The sequence below is a fragment of the Episyrphus balteatus genome, chromosome 4 (assembly GCF_945859705.1).
Source record: "Episyrphus balteatus chromosome 4, idEpiBalt1.1, whole genome shotgun sequence".
NCBI classification, from domain to species: Eukaryota; Metazoa; Arthropoda; class Insecta; order Diptera; family Syrphidae; genus Episyrphus; species Episyrphus balteatus.
Genome location: NC_079137.1, coordinates 31,192,739 through 31,210,796, shown reverse-complemented (window position 1 = coordinate 31,210,796; position 18,058 = coordinate 31,192,739). Strand labels below are relative to the sequence as shown.

The following is an 18,058-nucleotide window of genomic DNA, read 5'->3' as shown; positions in this document are numbered from 1 at the left end:
ATTTGCTTGAATGCGCCAAGGAGCCAGATTCTCATAAATAATGACCAAAATGGGGACTGCATACAAGAAGAAGAAGAAGCGAATGAACATATGTAGTAACATGGTGGCGCATACAAAATGGCTGAAATTGAGTCGAGTCAAGACGACTTTTGTGTGATAAAAGTTTTTTCGGCTTGCAGTGTGTTATTCTAACCAAAAACTAAACCAAAACCAACCGAAGCGAAACGAGAAACGAAACTTCCAAAACCCCTTTAGGGGGCTTACTTTTATAGGTATAAACATCACAAAAGAACTTGAAGAAAAGTCATAGCATACATATTACCCCATCATTGGCATGAATTTGAAACTCATTTTGGTGCCGAAACCTGCGCCACATTACAATGGAGAGGGTTTTTGGGGCTGGGAATCTTCTTGTGTAACACACAAAAGTTGGGGCTCGGTCTCTTGTTGTGGCACGACTGCTGTGACAATTCAAACAATTCAAACTTATTCACAAGTCCTTTCCTAACACACACAAATCCTGAATTGTGTTGGCTTAAAATTTAAAGCCATAGTCCGCTGCCGCTACATTTAAATTTCATTTTAGCATAGTGCACCTTAAGTTTGATGCAAGCTCTTCTACCCGCTTGCTTGTCTCGCTTCTATCGCGGTGACATGTGTCCTTTTGTGTTTATTGCTAGAGAGATGGTTTCCCATGTGAGTATGTGTGTGTGTGTGGGAGAGAGTGTGTGTTTCTGTGCACACAGGAGGAACTAATTTAAAATGTCCTTAGAACTTTGACACACCATATACCTGTGAGAGGGGATATGTGTACCTTATGCTAATTAAAACTCTGATTCCGCATATACACATATATCTGCTATAAAGGTAGACAAAATGATGGCAGGTGTGGGGGGGAGGAAGAAACGGGTAAACGACAGGGAGGTCGGTTCTCGAAGTCCTTGTTGTTGGTTGGGTCGGGTCGAGCCGAGTTGAATCGGATCAGGCAGGTGGTAACGTATACCTAACCTAACAGCATCTACACGTAGATGGGTTTAGGTTGTGTTTCTCAAATTGTTGAGGTAAACCGTAAATAATGAATGAAATTAACACAACGCACATAGCGAAAGAGAGAGAGAATGATATCCCTGGAATAGTTGCGACGAGGACAACCGACAGCGATCAACAACGATGAACCATTCAAATGTGTTTGCTTGTTTGTTTGTGTATATGTGGTGTCGAAGTCCTCGTTGTCATCAATTTCAGACGCGATTTTTTCCACCTTTCCGTCGTTCCTTCCTATTTTTTTTTTTTTACCTTTAACTTTATTTTCATTCTAAATGTCCTGCATTTGCATGACTGTGGAATTTCAAATGGTTTGGTTGTTCTCGTCTCTGGCTCACTCTCATTTAAACCGATTTCAGAATAAAATTAGAACAGCAGTTGTAGACAGATTGGTGCTTACTTAAGTAGAGCTTTTGGCATGGAGTAACTATCGTCAGTCGTCCTCGTCAGAAGGATGAATATGCAGGACAACGTTTTGAAGTTATATTGGAGTGGAATACAGACTCGTAAGGTAGATATAATGTCTGTGTGGTGGTGCGATAATTTTGCAGTCAGAGCAGATATACGATAATGTGAGTTCAGTGCTAAAGTATGCGGTTTTTGTTTTTTATTTGTTTTTCTTTCTTCTTGTTTTTTTTTTGTCAAGCTTCTCATTTTCATTTAGATTTTGTGATGATGATGATGACGCACCTGCACAACAGGGTGATAAAAAAAATATGAAAATATTCTATCCACGAAGAGAAAAAAGTGTCATTTTTGGGGAATGTTTTCCTTTTTTCTAGGTAAGCCTCACGATTAAGCGTTTTTTTTTTTTTTTTTTTTTTGTTAGAAAGCCGTTGTATAAATTATATTGGGAATTTCGCGAATACAAATTTCCCTTGGAATGTTCTTCTTCTTTTAACCATGGGAACCTTAATGATGCCCAAATGTTTTTCTCGGAATTTTTTGGTTGTGACAGTAAATTTTTCTGGAGGTTTGGCTGTCATGTGATAAGAATTTTTCGTCCAAAATGTATCTAATGGAGGTACTTTAAAATGGCAATAGTAACACCAGTGTTGACAGATTTGAATCGTTCATTTAGACTTCTTAATTCCAAAAGTATCTCCCAGGGTGATGTAGCACCGAGAAAAACTGCTTGACAAATATCAATATAAGCCAAGCGGTTATAAAAGGGGATTTAAATACAACTAGTCCCTGCACAGGACAAATCATCATGACCAACTTATCATAGGGAACATTTTATCAAGAAAAATATATTTAAAAAACAAATAAAAACAATATCCACCAAAAAGTGTGCCTTCCCTAAAAAAAGAACATTAAAATAAATTTATCAAATTTATCACGACTTGTCTCATGAGCTGTCCATGATGAGTTGTCCTATGATAATATGTGTTGGGAGTTATAAATTTTCAAATGCATGCATTCAAGCATTGGCTCTCAACGTGGGGCTCAATTTTTTTTAGAAATAAATGGCGCCCAACGATTGAAAACTGATTGAATTAAAGCAAAAACAAAGAAATTTTGTTTGTTTGTCTTCAGACTTAAGCAAGCATGTCGAAGTGAACGCAAAAACTTCCTTGGCTTTATTGAATAAGCTAGTTTTGTTTTTATTTCATGAAGAACTCTAAAACGGTCTTGAGCAACTATCAAATCTTACAGCGTATTTCTAGTTAAATGTCTTTAAGCTTACGCATTTGCCTAAGATTGTTTTAGATGCTTTTTTATTCTACTAGACTTGAGTGCGCTTCACGTGCCTGTTTTTAACTTAATTAGTCGCTAAAAAAGCCTAAAAACTTCGTTGTTCAATCTTCTTCATTTCGGACAAATGTACACTGGCTGGGATATCCCTCAGAAAATCTTTTTTTTTTTTGTACAAAATTCAAGTACGCTTAAGTGCCTAGTATCGAATTTTGCTTCCTTGGCGATTCAACGAGGCATGAGAATAAAGAAAAAACACCTTCTCTTATGTTTTTCGACACGAATTTCCTTTTAGAGACTTTTCCAAAAAATTCATCTATTATTCCAAAGGGTTCATGGTTATCGGTAAACATAACCAAAGAGTTAAGTAACCTTAAACATACCTCACATTATATTTTTTTTTTTTTTGTTGAGATTAAAAAGGGTAACACACGTGTTTAATGGCCAAACTTGAAAAATATTTTTAAAATACACCCAAACTCAAAACAAATAACCCGAAAACAACATTATTTCTTCCGGTTCCGAAGAAAAAGCAAAGCTAAAAGTAAGATACACACATTTAATTGATTGCAAAAGATTAGAATCACCATAAGTTCACTTTGACAGATACACGTATACAGGAAGGATGACCAATAAAATTGTCTATGATTTCGACCCGACACAAAAATAAAAAAAAAAAAACCAAAAAAATCCCAAAACAACAACGCAACACGCACACTTAAGATTATATAAATTTTCCAAAAACTTAAATCTAAGGGTCAGGCAATCGTTTCTGCTTCTGTTCACTAGGAGGACGAGTATGAGTTCCTACAAGAACGTGGACGAATTTATACTATAGTAGTAGTAAAATATAGAAAACAGGACTCTTAATACTTAATTTTATCGAAATAGCAATCTAGAGCGTCAGGGTGGAAGATTTACGGGCGCACAAAAAAAGATGCTTCATTGAATTTCTAAAAGGAAACTTTTTTGGGTGATTTTGTTTTTGCGGATATCGTGCGCGTCGTTAAATCCACTCGGCTGTGGTGAATTTTTATTTTATGAGAATCCTTCGACATCGGGTGTTGTTTTGGAAGAAATGTACCTACATTCTTACATATCGAAATTTTTTTATTAAGGTAAAAGGTTGACTTGTTTTTTTTTTTTCATTTTTTTCGTTCAACTAAATTGAACTATTTTTTGAGGATGAAAATTAAGTGATTTGTTATTGACTTTGAATGTCGTCGTAAATTCAATTCGATGTTTTTTAATAAAAAAAAATAACTTTAGAAAGGATAGAGTTATATCCATAAGAAAATATGTCTGGTTAAGGGGAGATAGTTTTTTTTTTTATTTGCGGTCACCATGATTATGATATGGGTAAAATAAAAAGGGGAGACATGTGGTTATGTCATTTTTTTTTACAATTTTAAAGGCTCATAAAATTTGAAAGTCTTCTATGATTAATATTAGGAATTGATAAATGTCACAAAAAGAAAAAAACGCAAGAGGGTTGGGGTGACACGTACTTCCTTTAATAGTTTGAGATGTTTAAAACTTTTAAGGACTTTGTAGTAAAATATGTTTACTACATATTTTTTTAAATGTGAATTTCGACAGTTTCTTTCAGGATTTTTTTTATATATGTACAAAATCTGTGAAAAAACTCTGTCTCTCTGCCTGTTTGTCTGGCTTTATAAACACTGAAGTGATTTCTTTCAAACTTGACGCATAATAGCTTTGGGTAATTTCCTTGACGGGAAATTGAATTTTTTCAGGATCAAAATTAACGGTAAGTACTCGTCATTCGACCAAAATGGAAAAGGTTGTTTTTATCAAAAATGGCTCAAAGATTTGGATTTCAAAAAAACTGATGTTATGCGAGGAGTAAGGTCGTACTTTTAAGATAAAAAATAAAAAAATTATTTTCAAATCGGTATTAACTTTCCATAGAACAGTTTTCTTGGTTTCTGACTTTCTCATAAACAAGTTAACCGATTTCAACGAAATATTTTTAAGAAAAACCTTTTTATAGCCTTAATATTTAAAGTAAGAACAAATTAAAAAAAAAAATAAATTTTTAAATAAAAAAAAAAAATTAAAATTTTCAAAATTTTTACTTAGTTTTGATTCAAATTATTTTTACTAGATTCTTGTTGTTTGCTTTATTGAGATAGACAATGTCGAAGCCCTGTGTTGTACTGTTCACTACTGAAATTTATAATTTTTAAAAACTAATTAAAAAAATAGTTTTTTTTTTTTTTTAAATTATTTACATCACTAGCTGTTAATCAGGCAAGTTGTGCCTGATAATAACTATCATTATACTGTGTAACTAATAAAAGGAAAAATGGATTCATAACGTTGGGCGCCAATTAGGGCTCCATAGCACCTATGTGAAGTATAATACTTGAATCACAATTTCTAGCTCATTAAACACAAAAAAAAAAATAAAAGAACAAAATTAATACTGTTGACAAATTAAACGTTAGTAATGTTCAAAAAATCAATCCAAACCAGGCAAAAGTTTGTATATACTATTTCCATATTTTATTTTGAAAATTTTTTTCCGAAACTTTTTTTTTGCAAATATAGGTAATCTATAATCTAAAAAAAGCAAAAATTTCTGCAAAAAACGATAGCAAACATTTTCGAGAAAAACGCAGTTTTGATAAAATCACTTGGACCATTATGTAAACAAAATTTAGTCAAAATAGTTAAAGCCGTTTTCGAGATAATTGCAATGCCATGAACATTTTATATTGGGGATGCTACTCCTAAAGCAGATCAAACAAATTTAAAAAAAATGGTCATGGAAATCACTTAAAATGCAAAATGCACGACTGGGTCGCTCATATTTGCTCTTTATAAAAATTTATAAAAGAATTTTTTAATAAATTAACAAAAAAAACTTAAAAAATAATATAAAATTTGGTTTGAAGTTAAAAACATCTCCTAAAATGGTTTTGAGTTCAGAACGAAAAATGTCATTTAATTTCTTGTATGAAAATTTTTTTTTGAAAAACATTAATTTAAGTTAGCGACTTTCGAAATAATTTATATATCTAGTTTCAGAAAAAAAACCATCTACTGGAGGGTCTACTTTTAAAAGTTTTAAAAAATTCATAATTGAATTTCATATAAACCTTTTTCTTTAGACAGTCGACCGACGATCGAAAACCATCTCTTGGCACATTAAATTCGTATATATGTATGTTCTTCAATTCTCAGAACCATTTACTTAACATCATCTTTCCATTAAGCATAAAAAATAATCGATGTCACCCTGTGCATCTGCTCCCATTCTAAGTATCCATTATCATTTCCTATCAAAATGACTTCTTCCATTTTGTTTTATTGCAATGCATTAACATTTTCGTAAGCAAAGCGGAGCGGAATGGTTGGTTGTTGGTAAGATATGCTCTTCTTTGGTTCCAAAGCAAAAATAGAAACAAACTCCTAGATATCATTGCGTTTACACTAAAAAACTCTTTTGCCCAAACAAACGCACACAAACTCCTCTTGAACATACACAAATTAATTGCAAAAAGTTGTCCTCCTTTTGCCTTCTATTTTGTGTAACTTCCGTTAGCAATTTAAATAAATAATGATATCCCGGTGTATGTCGGTTTATTTTTATTTTTTTGTTGTTGTAATTTTTTGAACAATTATTTTTGTCGAAAACGCAATTTTCCTTAAAATGGAAATAAATTTCGAGTAGGTTCATAGAAAAAAAAAAAAACGAACCGACTAAATGCGCTTTTAATGTAATTATTTATAAAGCAGAAGATACGTATAAATGTGTATTTATAGAACCGGAAACAGTTATAATATGTCTTGAGACAGAATTAGGACGACGTGCCATTTTGTTTTCTTTCTTTCTAGTTTCAGTTTTTTCTTTTTTATTTTTCTGTTTTTGTCTTATATTGGTTGAGGATTTTCCATCCATCACGACCGCCATTATCATCCTCTCTTCTTTTTTTCTGCAATTTTTTTTCTTCTTCATTTTAATTTGCTGCGTGATTTTAATTGTCGACAAATGACACATTTTTGTAAAACCAAACTTATCAGTTGAGTTTGGTTGAGGGAAATGTGGGTTAATTTTCAGATATTTTTTTTTTATTTTTTTTGTGCATACAATTAATGCTGCGGGTCTACGGGGCGTATACTTACTCTAGCGTGACTACTTCTGTGTGTATATACATTCGAACGGTATGTTTGTGCATAGTGTGCATTGGCGCCATCAGTTGGATGGATGAACACGTAGATATGGTGGTGTGTATAACTGTACACTACTTGGTATAGTTTATAATATATACTTAATCGGTTTTAAGCTTTTGTTTGTCAATGTACTGGAAGGGGTACTCATTTTTTTGTTTCTTAGCGCAATTTAGATATTTAATTTTCATGATTTTCATGACGCTTAAGTAGTTTTCCGTGTGCAAGTATTTCCCTGAAGGTAACTTACCTATTTGTAGGCAGTAGTTTTGTTGTTGTTGTTGTTTGCTCTGTTTCCTTACAATATTTGGCGAAGGGAAGTTTTTTTGTGATTTGCATAATTTTTGTACAAGTCATTCGAGTTAATTTGAGTTTTTTTCTTTTTTTGTTTTGTGTTGTTTTTTTTTTTTTGGGAGGAAATAAGGGACATTGTTAAAATACAACCAAATTTACTTTTATTTTTTGTAACTTCTGTGGACAAACATGATTATCGCTTAATGTTAAGTTTTCGTTGTGTGTGTGCTACCAATTTCTTTAGTTCAACTTTAGTTTTGTTAAGGAAATACTTTTAAAAGGTATAGCTGTAGTCACATTTGCGTGTAGAGTAAAATATCGTTTATATGTAACACCCTTTTGTTGCTGAAAAAAGTTAGTTTCATGACTACCGATTTTAGGAAAATGTTTCAAATAGCTAAAAACTAATTGAACGAAATAAAGAAGTTAATACATTATAATCTCATTACATTATTTTTAAAAAAGTAATAAAGTATCGTCTCCAATTAGAATTTATGTTCAAATATTTATTTATTTTCCCACCCAAAAACAGTTTTTGTACCATGTATGTATTCCAGCCAAAACGAATCTCTTTTTTATTTATCAAAAATTATGGAATCATAGATTTTTCAATAAATTCATCATACACGTTGTAAAACGGTTTCCATTAATATGTAGATACAGAAGTGCTTAATTGAGCGCAGGTAAACTGACATATTTTCCTTATAACAACTCACGCTGAGATAAAAAATAAATACATTGTTTTGTTTATATTGCCGATAGTGATTTCGTTAAAAAAAAAAGAATTAATAACAAAATTTCATAAATGTTACACTCGGGGGAATATAATAATATAAAATATTTAAATTAAAGTTCAAAATTGTTCGATAAAATTAAAAACTTGTAATCACTCTAAGTTTGAAATAGAAATTCGTTAAGATTATTTGGTAAAGTCCTTGCCCATCAGTAACTCGAGGGAAGCAAGTTTAATATCCAGTGTTTGCATTTTTGTTTTGTTGAAAAGTGGTTTATTTTAAAATATTAATAATTTTGATTTAGGTAAATTTTTAAAATAGGGAACCTTTTAAAATTGCGTTTTTAAACTTTGATTTTAAAAAGGTTCGTGTTTGGGTCGAAATTGATTTTATTTTGTTTTTAATTCTTCGTTAGTTTTTGAAGTGAAAACTTCTTTAGTATCGTAGTGATTTGAAACAAGATGAAACGAAAAAGCGACACGAAAAATCAATTGATCATAACTTTTTTGTTTTAATAGATACATAGATGAATGAAATTTATACAGTAGATAGGTAGTTAAATAAATTATGATTGTGCAAAATTTCAATTAATTTTATATTCAAAATTCTGAGATTACGGTGAAAAGATGTTCTTTTTCTAAAACACGTTATATCTTTTGATCTAGAGCACATAACAAATTTATTTAATTTTAATACTCATGCTGATAATATTACCTTTCATTTAATATATCACACATAACGGTACGTGCTCTACAAGTTATATAATCTTTAATTGAAAAACTTGAAAAATACCTCAAAACACCTGTGAAGATTTGTTGCCGATGGCCAGCCACCAGTGTAGGAAGTACCGTAATCTCAGTTTTAAATTTCGACATAGTTGGCTTTAAAAAATTCTTACTTTTTTTTGTAGGTATGGTAGAAATATGATTGAAGCGTCATATAAAAGGTGAAATAATAATGATATAAAATTTATTATAGGTTGTCTTTTAGAAAATGGATTTAATGGCGTTAGAAGAGAAAAGAGATTGATTGTTTTGCTTTTTTTATGAAAACTAATTGGGTTAGAAAAATTCTAGCTCTTTTTGTAGATGTTGTATAGACATGGTCGATATAAATATTTTGAACTGAAACAATAAGCTTTCAGATGGTATAAAATTTATTGTAGGTTGTCATATAAAAAAAGTGATGGAATAAAAAAAAGTTATATTTTTAGATTTTTTTAAAATGATTTTTAAGGTTTCACTTCAACCACGTGTGAATTGCACACATGATTCTTTTTTTTTCTTCAGTGTGTTGCATTTCAAATAAGTTATGGTATTGGATTTTTCCTTACAGAACGCATTTTAAAAAAAACGAGAGTACATATTAAAATAGACAGTTAAATGTGTCTGCAAAAATATTTAACGGTGATGTATGTAATTCGACGTCAAAAGGACTCAAAACGTTTTCGAACTGTTAATTTGCAAGTATTTTAAGAACATGACGCGACTGTGAAATTGACGTAGGATTAGTAATTAGCAAACAAAAATCTTTTAGAAAAATTAACTATTCTTGTTTTTCAAATGCAATAAACAACAAATGCAGGAAACAATGCTGGTAAGAAACCTTCTTTTAGATTTTGTTCTAATCCAACCTCTTCTTCACTAAATGCTCTTCTTTTTTATCAATATTAGTAAATGTACCGAAAATAAGAACAAAAACTAAAAAAAATTACCAATAAATCAAACACGAATTTTATTTTTTTCTATTTCAATGCAGATTTACTCAATTTTTTTTCTCGTTTTTCAAAAATAATTCAAAATAATGCAATTAAAAAATTATCATCCCCAGCAATGATTTATACATAGGTATTCTCATAATCCAAATCTAATTTCACTAACACAAATACTATCTAAAAATATTAATTATTTTATTTATTTTATTTCGACAAAAACCTCTAATATCTTGTTAACATTATGATAAAATATCTCCTCGTTTTTATTCGCTCAATTCAAGTCAATACATTTTCGATTCAAACATGTACATATCATTATTCAGTTTAAATTGAACAGAAATCTAATTTTATGCAAACTTAAAAAAAAAAAACACGAAAAAAAACTATTTAAACAGAGTAAATTTGCATTCTCATTTCAAAATATTCCTAAATTGAAATCCGACAAAACAAACAGAATTCATGATAATTTGATATTATTTGCGTTAGAGATACGAAAAAAAAAGAGAACAAGAGAGTGAGAAAGTTAATAATTTCAGTCTCCTAGTTTTTTTTTTCTGTTTGTATATCATAATTTTAGCTGACAAAATTTATGTTTAAAATAGGAAACAAAAATTTAATTTTAAATAATTTTGTGACATAAAGTTTATTACTTTCTTATTTTATCGAGTCCTTAAAAGTCTTAAAATAGGTATTACACCCTGCCTACAGAAAAAAGTCTCCCTTAACAATGACGATCAGTCCTCTTTTTCTTGTTCATTCATGCTTGGAAATTGTATCTTTCCCTCGACAACTTAAGTGGATTATGATGACCTAGCAAGGATATATATACATTTTGTTGTTGTATCTTTTATGAACTCATCATCCTTACTTAACTTCTACTCGAAAGAAGAACCAATCACATTTCAATGAAATCATCGTCAATGTCGTTTTCGCAATTAATTTACTGCAAAACATTAAAAATCAAATTGAATGAGAGATAAGGTGAAGAGAGTATGGAGAGCAATGGGTGGATGATGGAGAAGAGGGTGACAAATGAGGGGGTAGTTTCTTTTTTTTAATATACAAAAAAAAATACATAAAAATCGCTTAGCAAATTTTTTAACTAACATTTTGTGCAGAAAAAAAGAACGTTGACGTAATTTTACCGAAAATAGAAACTGTGAGACCATCTCAGGAGGTAACTGGGTGAGTGGGAGGGAGAACATAGCGGCAAAGCGACCACAACCAGCAGTTCTCCAGCAAAAGCAGCAGTAGCAACGGATTTTTTTTCGTCTTTGAATTTTTTTTGTATTTTTTTTTCGTCGACTTTGAGATACAAATTCAATGCACAAGAATGTGGAATGGAGGCAAAAAGGTAAAAAGGCGAAGTTTTGTGAATAATGTAGGCACATACGAAATGAAGAGGAAAAAAAAATAACACGACTCGACTATGTATTACTACCTACTTGAAGCGAAATACGCTCTTTTACTCGCTCTTTATATCGTTGATGTCTTCGATTTGTAGAATGATTACCACCGTTTTCTTATGAAATTATTGAAGACTTTTAGAGGAAACAAAAATTGAAGATTCTAATTCTTATTTTACCGAATAATTAAAGTAAATAATCAAGTTTAAGTTAAAATAAAATATAAAATGATTGTCACAAAAGTTTAGAGCATTGAATGAAAATGAGGGTAAAGTTTAATTCAAAACCATCTACAAATAGATAAATTAAAAAAAAAAAACACTCAAAAATTAAGAATTAACTGAAAAAAATGTCAATTTGTTGACGAGTGTAAAAAATTAAAAAACACATACCTGCAATTTTTTGATATGTATGAATAAAACAATTTCCCAAATCAATTTAGAGCTCCAAAAGAGTTCTTTAAAATAAACTATTGTAAAAAAGTAGGTAAGTACTTCAAGATCTTAAGAGCTTCTTTTTCATAAATTTTTTCTTAGAAGTTTTGAAGACATTTAAAATAAATTGCACGACTGGGGTCGCACGTACTTGCTCTTAGAGTTAAAGTTGCTTAAATTTTATAGACTTTTTATATAGAAATTCGGAAAAAAAAATAAAATTCGTTTTAAAAAAAAAATAAAATAAAATCTGAAATTAAATTGCCCTCCAAAACAAGTATGCAGTTTTGATTGATATATTAACATGCATTTTTAGAAAAAAAATTTTAAAAATCGTTAGAGCCGTTTTTTAAAAAACTAATTTTTTATAAATAATTTTTTGGAAAAAAAGTTTTAAAATAAAATTGGTATGCCATTTTGTAGAAATCACTAATCAACATCTAAAAACAAAATTTCAAAAAAATTCAATGTCCCGTTTTCGAAAATTTGATTTTTCAAAAAAAAAATTTCAAAATTTTTTTAAAAATCCAAAAATTATTTTTTGCAAAATTTTGTTTTTGGCTTATATTTAAATTATGTAAATGCTTCATCACAAAAAGTTTCGTTGAAATCGAATAAGCACTTTCGGAGATAATCGGATTTGAAAAAAACCGTTCTATGGCAGGTACCGTTAATGATTTTCAAAAAAAAATTTTTTCATTAAAAGATAAACTTTAGTTTAAAACTTACATTTGAATTTTTTAAACAAAATCGTTGGAGCCGTTTTTGAGATATTTCAATTTTACTAAAATCGGTATATGACAAGTACCGTTATTTTTGGTCCAAAAAAATTAATTCCAAAAACCCCTCTGGAGAGTCGCCAAATAACGCTACATACCAAGTTTGACATTAATCGGTCCATTCGTTTAGGCTGTAGCTCCTTATACAGACAGACAGACAGACAGACTGACAGACTGACAGACTGACAGACTGACAGACTGACAGACTGACAGACTGACAGACTGACAGACTGACAGACTGACAGACTGACAGACTGACAGACTGACAGACTGACAGACTGACAGACTGACAGACTGACAGACTGACAGACTGACAGACAGACTGACAGACAGACAGACAGACAGACGGACTTCCAGGACCCACTTTTTTGGCATTGTCTACCATCGTAATGTCATGGAAAAATGTTATCTCAACTTTTTTTTTTTTGTACGAATGCATAACTTGATATATAGTACCTATATCGCAAGTAAAAATTGAAATTTCATTGTTTTTTAGTTTTCAAAATCTTAAAAACAAGTTTTTGGAAGATTTTATTTTAAAGTAAAATTTTATTGGGCGCCATTTGAGAAAAAGTAAACTTAACTATGTTAACAAGGAGCTTTTTGTATAAGCTCTTGGAAATCAAAAACTCCTCTGGAGAAAAAAAAAAAATGTTTTGACCTCATACATTGAGATGCGAGAGCGACACCTAAAAATCAACTTAAAGAGCTCTGTACAGATTTCTATTCATTTTGAAAAATAAATTGAAATTAGTTGTTGAGTTAGGTACCTATGTATGTTTCAAAGTTTAAGCATTTTTTTCTGATTCAGTTTGATTTAATTTTATAAAAAAGTATTAACTCTAGTGTTACTTGGTACCTTTCATCTCTCCGTAACATTTAATTTTTAATTTTAATTTTTTTCACAAATAGTACTTTGGTGTTTACATCAGGAAACTTGAAAAAAAATTACCATTTTGTTGAGTGGTGTGCAGGTGAAGTTTAAAAACAATCTGGTAAAATTTAATACACGAGCTGATTGATTTGCAAAATGCTTTTATTTTTCTATTACACCAAATGTTTTACAACCTTATGTTTATCTAGGAAGTAGTACTTCAGGAGCTATTAATGGAGATAAAGAATTTGCCATAAAATATGTGGAATAAAAAATAAAGAAAATAAAAAAAGACTACATTTTTGATATTAAGTTATTATTTGTGATATCATACAATCTGTGTGTCTATTTACATTTCAGAGCATTTGGAATTTTATATTAAACTTTTTCAAAGATTAATATTCTTTTGAAAAATTTAAAAGTAGGTATCAACCAATTACCTTCAGGAACCAAAAATGCAGATATGTCATTCTAGGTTAACACGACAGATCTATTTTTCAACATGAGGAGCTGTAAATGTTACCAAATATACATTTGCAACTTTTTCCACACGTCGCGTCTCGTCGTAGTTAGTTAACAAAAAAAAATATTACTAAATTTGAAATACTTATATACTTATAAGTATTTCAAATTTAGTAATTTTTTTAAATATTTATTATAAGCAGATGAAAAGATTTGAACAACACTTGAAAATTGTGTTTGTTTTTTTTTTAGTAAAACCTCATTTTTATTCTTCTTTAAATTTTTAAACGAAAAGAAACAAAACATAGACTTTAAAAACATTAATAATGAATACATATTCTAAACAAAATAAAAATCAAATCTGAAACAACTGTTAGATTTATTAATATTTGAATTCTTGGAAAAAAGAAAAACATTGAAAATATTGTAGAAAACCAAAAGAAAAATACCTATTATTTTGGTAGTATGAATAGAAGAATTTATCAACATACCAATCAATTTATCAAAATGTGTGTGCTTTGTTTATGTTTAACAAGCGGTCGTTGTAGGTTTACGTTAAGTTGGATAGGGTCAGGGTGGGGTTGAGTTAGCTAACAGTCCAACACCTAAATTTAATACTTGAATAGCGACTTATGGAAACACAAATTCAACTTTGTTTTCTTGTTTTTGAAAATATTAAGCATTTGGGATAAGTTCTGTCAAAAATTAGAAACTAAATGTTTTTAAAAATTTGAACAAAAATATAGTGGATTCGACCATTACGAATCCATGTTGAAAAAGTTGCCTTATCATTTACGAATAAATTTTACTGCTTACTTACTCCGTACTTTGTGCATAGTAAACCAAGAAACTTTATTTATTGTTAATGTATCAACAAATATAAAACTTGGTGTTACGATGTCTTAAGAAAAGCAAAAATAAAATAAAATTAGTTGATCAAATTTTCATTGCAGTGCACCTTATTTTTTTAATAAGGCTTAAAAGCGTCTTAATAAAAAAAAATGAAACCTCGAGGGAACACTCAAACTACAAAAATACTTTTGTAAGTTTTCACATTTTGGGCGTTAAAATAATTTCTTGTAACTTTTAATTTCGCATTTTGAATGTCTAAAAATGAATAACTTGGGAAATCAGCTCTTTCAATTATGTTCAAAAGGTGAATAATGGTTGGATTACAGGTAAATGCAATTTCTTATTCAAAACTTAAAACAGGATAACAAAAAAATGGACAGACTGACAATTTATTGGTGTACCAATTTTCTCATTTTAAATTGAAACTTTTATTTAAAAAATACTATAATTTATAGCTAGGCACTTAAAATATCAAAAATATTAAACAAACCTAATTTTTGAAGTCAAATGAAGTCATAAGGAAATAAAGCCAAATAAGGTTTTGGATCTATATTTGATAACTAAATTAATAAAGATAATTTCGTTGCTGTCGAAAACTTGCACATTTTTGAGTTCTTTATTTAATTTTTTTCGGAGCTTTATTTGGAAAAACTATTTATCTTATAAAAATAACTTAGGATTTCAATTTTTCGCAGATATTGGCAACCATACATTTTCGTAGTCGACATCGTCGTCTTTTGTGATCTTTTCTACGAGAGGTGCCGGATCCCTCGAGTGTACTGCTGCTGCTTCTTAAATTAATTGAATGTATCTTACAAGTATTTCATTTTTTTTTCTGCTACATGCATGTATATATATTTTTTTTTTATTATTTTATAGAGTATCTTGAAAGCTAAAACGAGATGGTGTATCCATCATGTGTGAATATGTGAGAGTACTTACATTTTTTTATATATTCAAAACCGGGAGATAAGAAGGCCACAGTTTTGTTGTAGACGAAATACGGATTTTCGAGACTATCTTGTTTGAAAGTTTATTTTTTTTTTCATTGTAGATATTTTTTTTTTGGGAAATCCAACTTCAATTAGGTTCTTTTTTTTTTTGTTGCTTTTATCTTTTATCTGTCGGCAGATAAAGTAAGGGAGTTTCCCTCTTTTTATGTTTGGCACTTGATTTTGACTATGTGAATGAGAGTATATTGGAGAGACGACGGATACGGATATACAATGAAGACAGCCTTATTTTTGATGGCTAGACTCAAATATAATTGTGATGGTGTTGTATCATAGCTTAGATTACAGGGGGTTGGTGGTTGATGGGTGTTATCTTTTATTTTTTTGTTTGAAATTAATTTTTTGTTTGTTGTTTATTTTGTTTTTTATAAATTGTTCTTGTGAATAAGAAGAAATGTTATCTTTATTTTATGTTTTGTGAATTGTTGCTGGGTGTCTTTTTTTTTTTTATTAGGAGATGCTTTTTTTTGCACTTTGGAACACTTTTCTCCTCACCTTTGGAGCTAAGTAAATTAATTGTTTCTATTTTTTAACTGCGCAGTTTATAAAGACGAATAAAAATTTATTTTACTACGTCATTTTTTTTTTCTTGTTGTATTTTTGTTCACACTTTATTGCTATTAACTTGGAACAAAATAAAAAAAAAAACATTATTTCACTATTGGGAAGGCTATAAGTGTTAAGTTGGAATCTTTCACAAAGTCATGGTGCAAAGTTCGCGACGAGAGATTGAGTTCGTATCTGTTTGCCGATAAAGTGTCATAGATACGTGTTCACAATTTCACACTTAAATTTAACTGATAGGTGAGTATGATAATGTTGTTAACACAAATCGTGACAGTTAACGACTGAGCCGAACGAATTGATATTAATTCACACACAAAAATCCCTCTCCTTTTTCTTCCCAAAAAAAAAAGGTAAAACGAAATCCTCAACACAAGACTCAGAAGAAAAAAGAATGAGTACGACTGCAGGAAAGCGCCAGCAATTTATGAGAAAAGAAAATAAACCACACACTTTATTGACTCTGCCACACCGGATGGAGTAGGAATAAAGTCTTTGGCTCCAGATACATTCCAAACGACTAAAAGTTAGTTGGCTATGCTGCCTTTTGCCGCTGCCACTGCTAGTGCCAGTGCCAGCAGAAACAAAGCTACAACACAGACATGACGACTATCAGAAAGCTTTCTCTCCATTTGACATTTTTTTGCGGCGGCAGTTGTTGTTGGTTTTGTTAAATGATGAAAACTGAAAGCTCCAGATGTCGAGAACACACGCTCCACTCCGCTTTACGGCTATTGAACGAAGGTCGGTGTACGCAACTAAGCAACCGAATGACACCGCGACCGACAACACTGATTAGAAATTTTTTAGCAAAAGATACTTTTTTTTCGGTGAGATAGATACTTTAAAGTGCGAAGTTGGAACTATCCTCCCGTGGCCGTTGTCGGTTGGAGAATGAGCCTCATATTGTGGCACGAAGTCCAAGCAGGCTTCTTCTATTCACAATTCACGAATGACGATGATTATGAGAGAGAGAGAGAGAGAGTGAGAAATTGCGAGAGAGCGAGAGCACAAAGCTTTGTATCTATATGCCCCGCCATCACCATCATCATCATCGCTCATCGCCTCGCCAGCAGACTGTGGGAACCGTTTATAACTCTTTTTTTTTTTGTATTTGGTTGCTTTGCTTGAGTTTTTAGCTTTGGCAATAATATTTCAAGACCATGACCGTTCTTTGCGAAAGTTCCGTTTCAACTGAAATACTTGAATTCCATCCAACTTGGACTTACTCAACTCGAACTGTGATGTTACGATGATGATAGTGATGGAAGTGCGGCTGTGTGGAGCAAATACCATCATCACCAGCATGGAATTCCATCGGAGTTGCAAGTCGGAAAACCAACACAAGCACAATTACACACTTTTGAAGCTTAGTTTCGGTTGGGTTGTGAATGTATTTGTGATGTCGTCGGCCGGCGCACGTGAACCATGGTAAAACACCGACATCGCCGACGAGCATAGATATAAAATATATGGAAGCAGTACAGCGAGAGAAAGAAGAAAGTCCGTTGCTGTTGCTGCTACTTCTGCCTGTTTAAATATAACTGTGCTCAATGCACCGTTGTACACGCGCGCAAGCTTGCTTCATTTGTTTTCTGTTATGCGCCCCATTCGGGATGAGCTTTGCTTGATTGCATGCATAATAGCAGCATACAGAACTTCATAAAAAATAAAAAAAGATACTCAAAAAAACTACGAGATACAAATAAAAATGGGATTTTAAAGGAACATATAAAAACAGACCAAGTTTTTTGCAGAGGGGAAAAATATAGCGCGTTTTTTTATTTCATATTTTTTTTTTTCTTGTGATAAATTTAAGGGGACTGTCTGGGTGCGGAAAGGAGAATCACTCCAAGAGAGGACACATTTTTTTTACAGCAAATATCATTGTAAATGTTTGGGAATGTTTAAGAGCCCATTACTAAGACTGACTGACTGTGTGAGCTGCTTCTTTTTTTTATAGCCAGCTATTGGTATATGGATAGAGAGATAG

General features: G+C 31.0%; 1 long non-coding RNA gene across 1 annotated transcript in view; it reads right to left on the bottom strand.

Moving 5' to 3' along the window:
* The window catches only part of LOC129920272 (uncharacterized), a 52,239-nt gene extending 34,873 nt beyond the window's left edge, over nt 1-17,366 (bottom strand). Inside the window, exon 1 of the long non-coding RNA XR_008773217.1 lies at nt 15,431-17,366. This is a non-coding gene — a long non-coding RNA (uncharacterized LOC129920272). The remainder of the gene's footprint in view (nt 1-15,430) is intronic.
* Between the last annotated feature and the right edge of the window lie 692 nt (nt 17,367-18,058).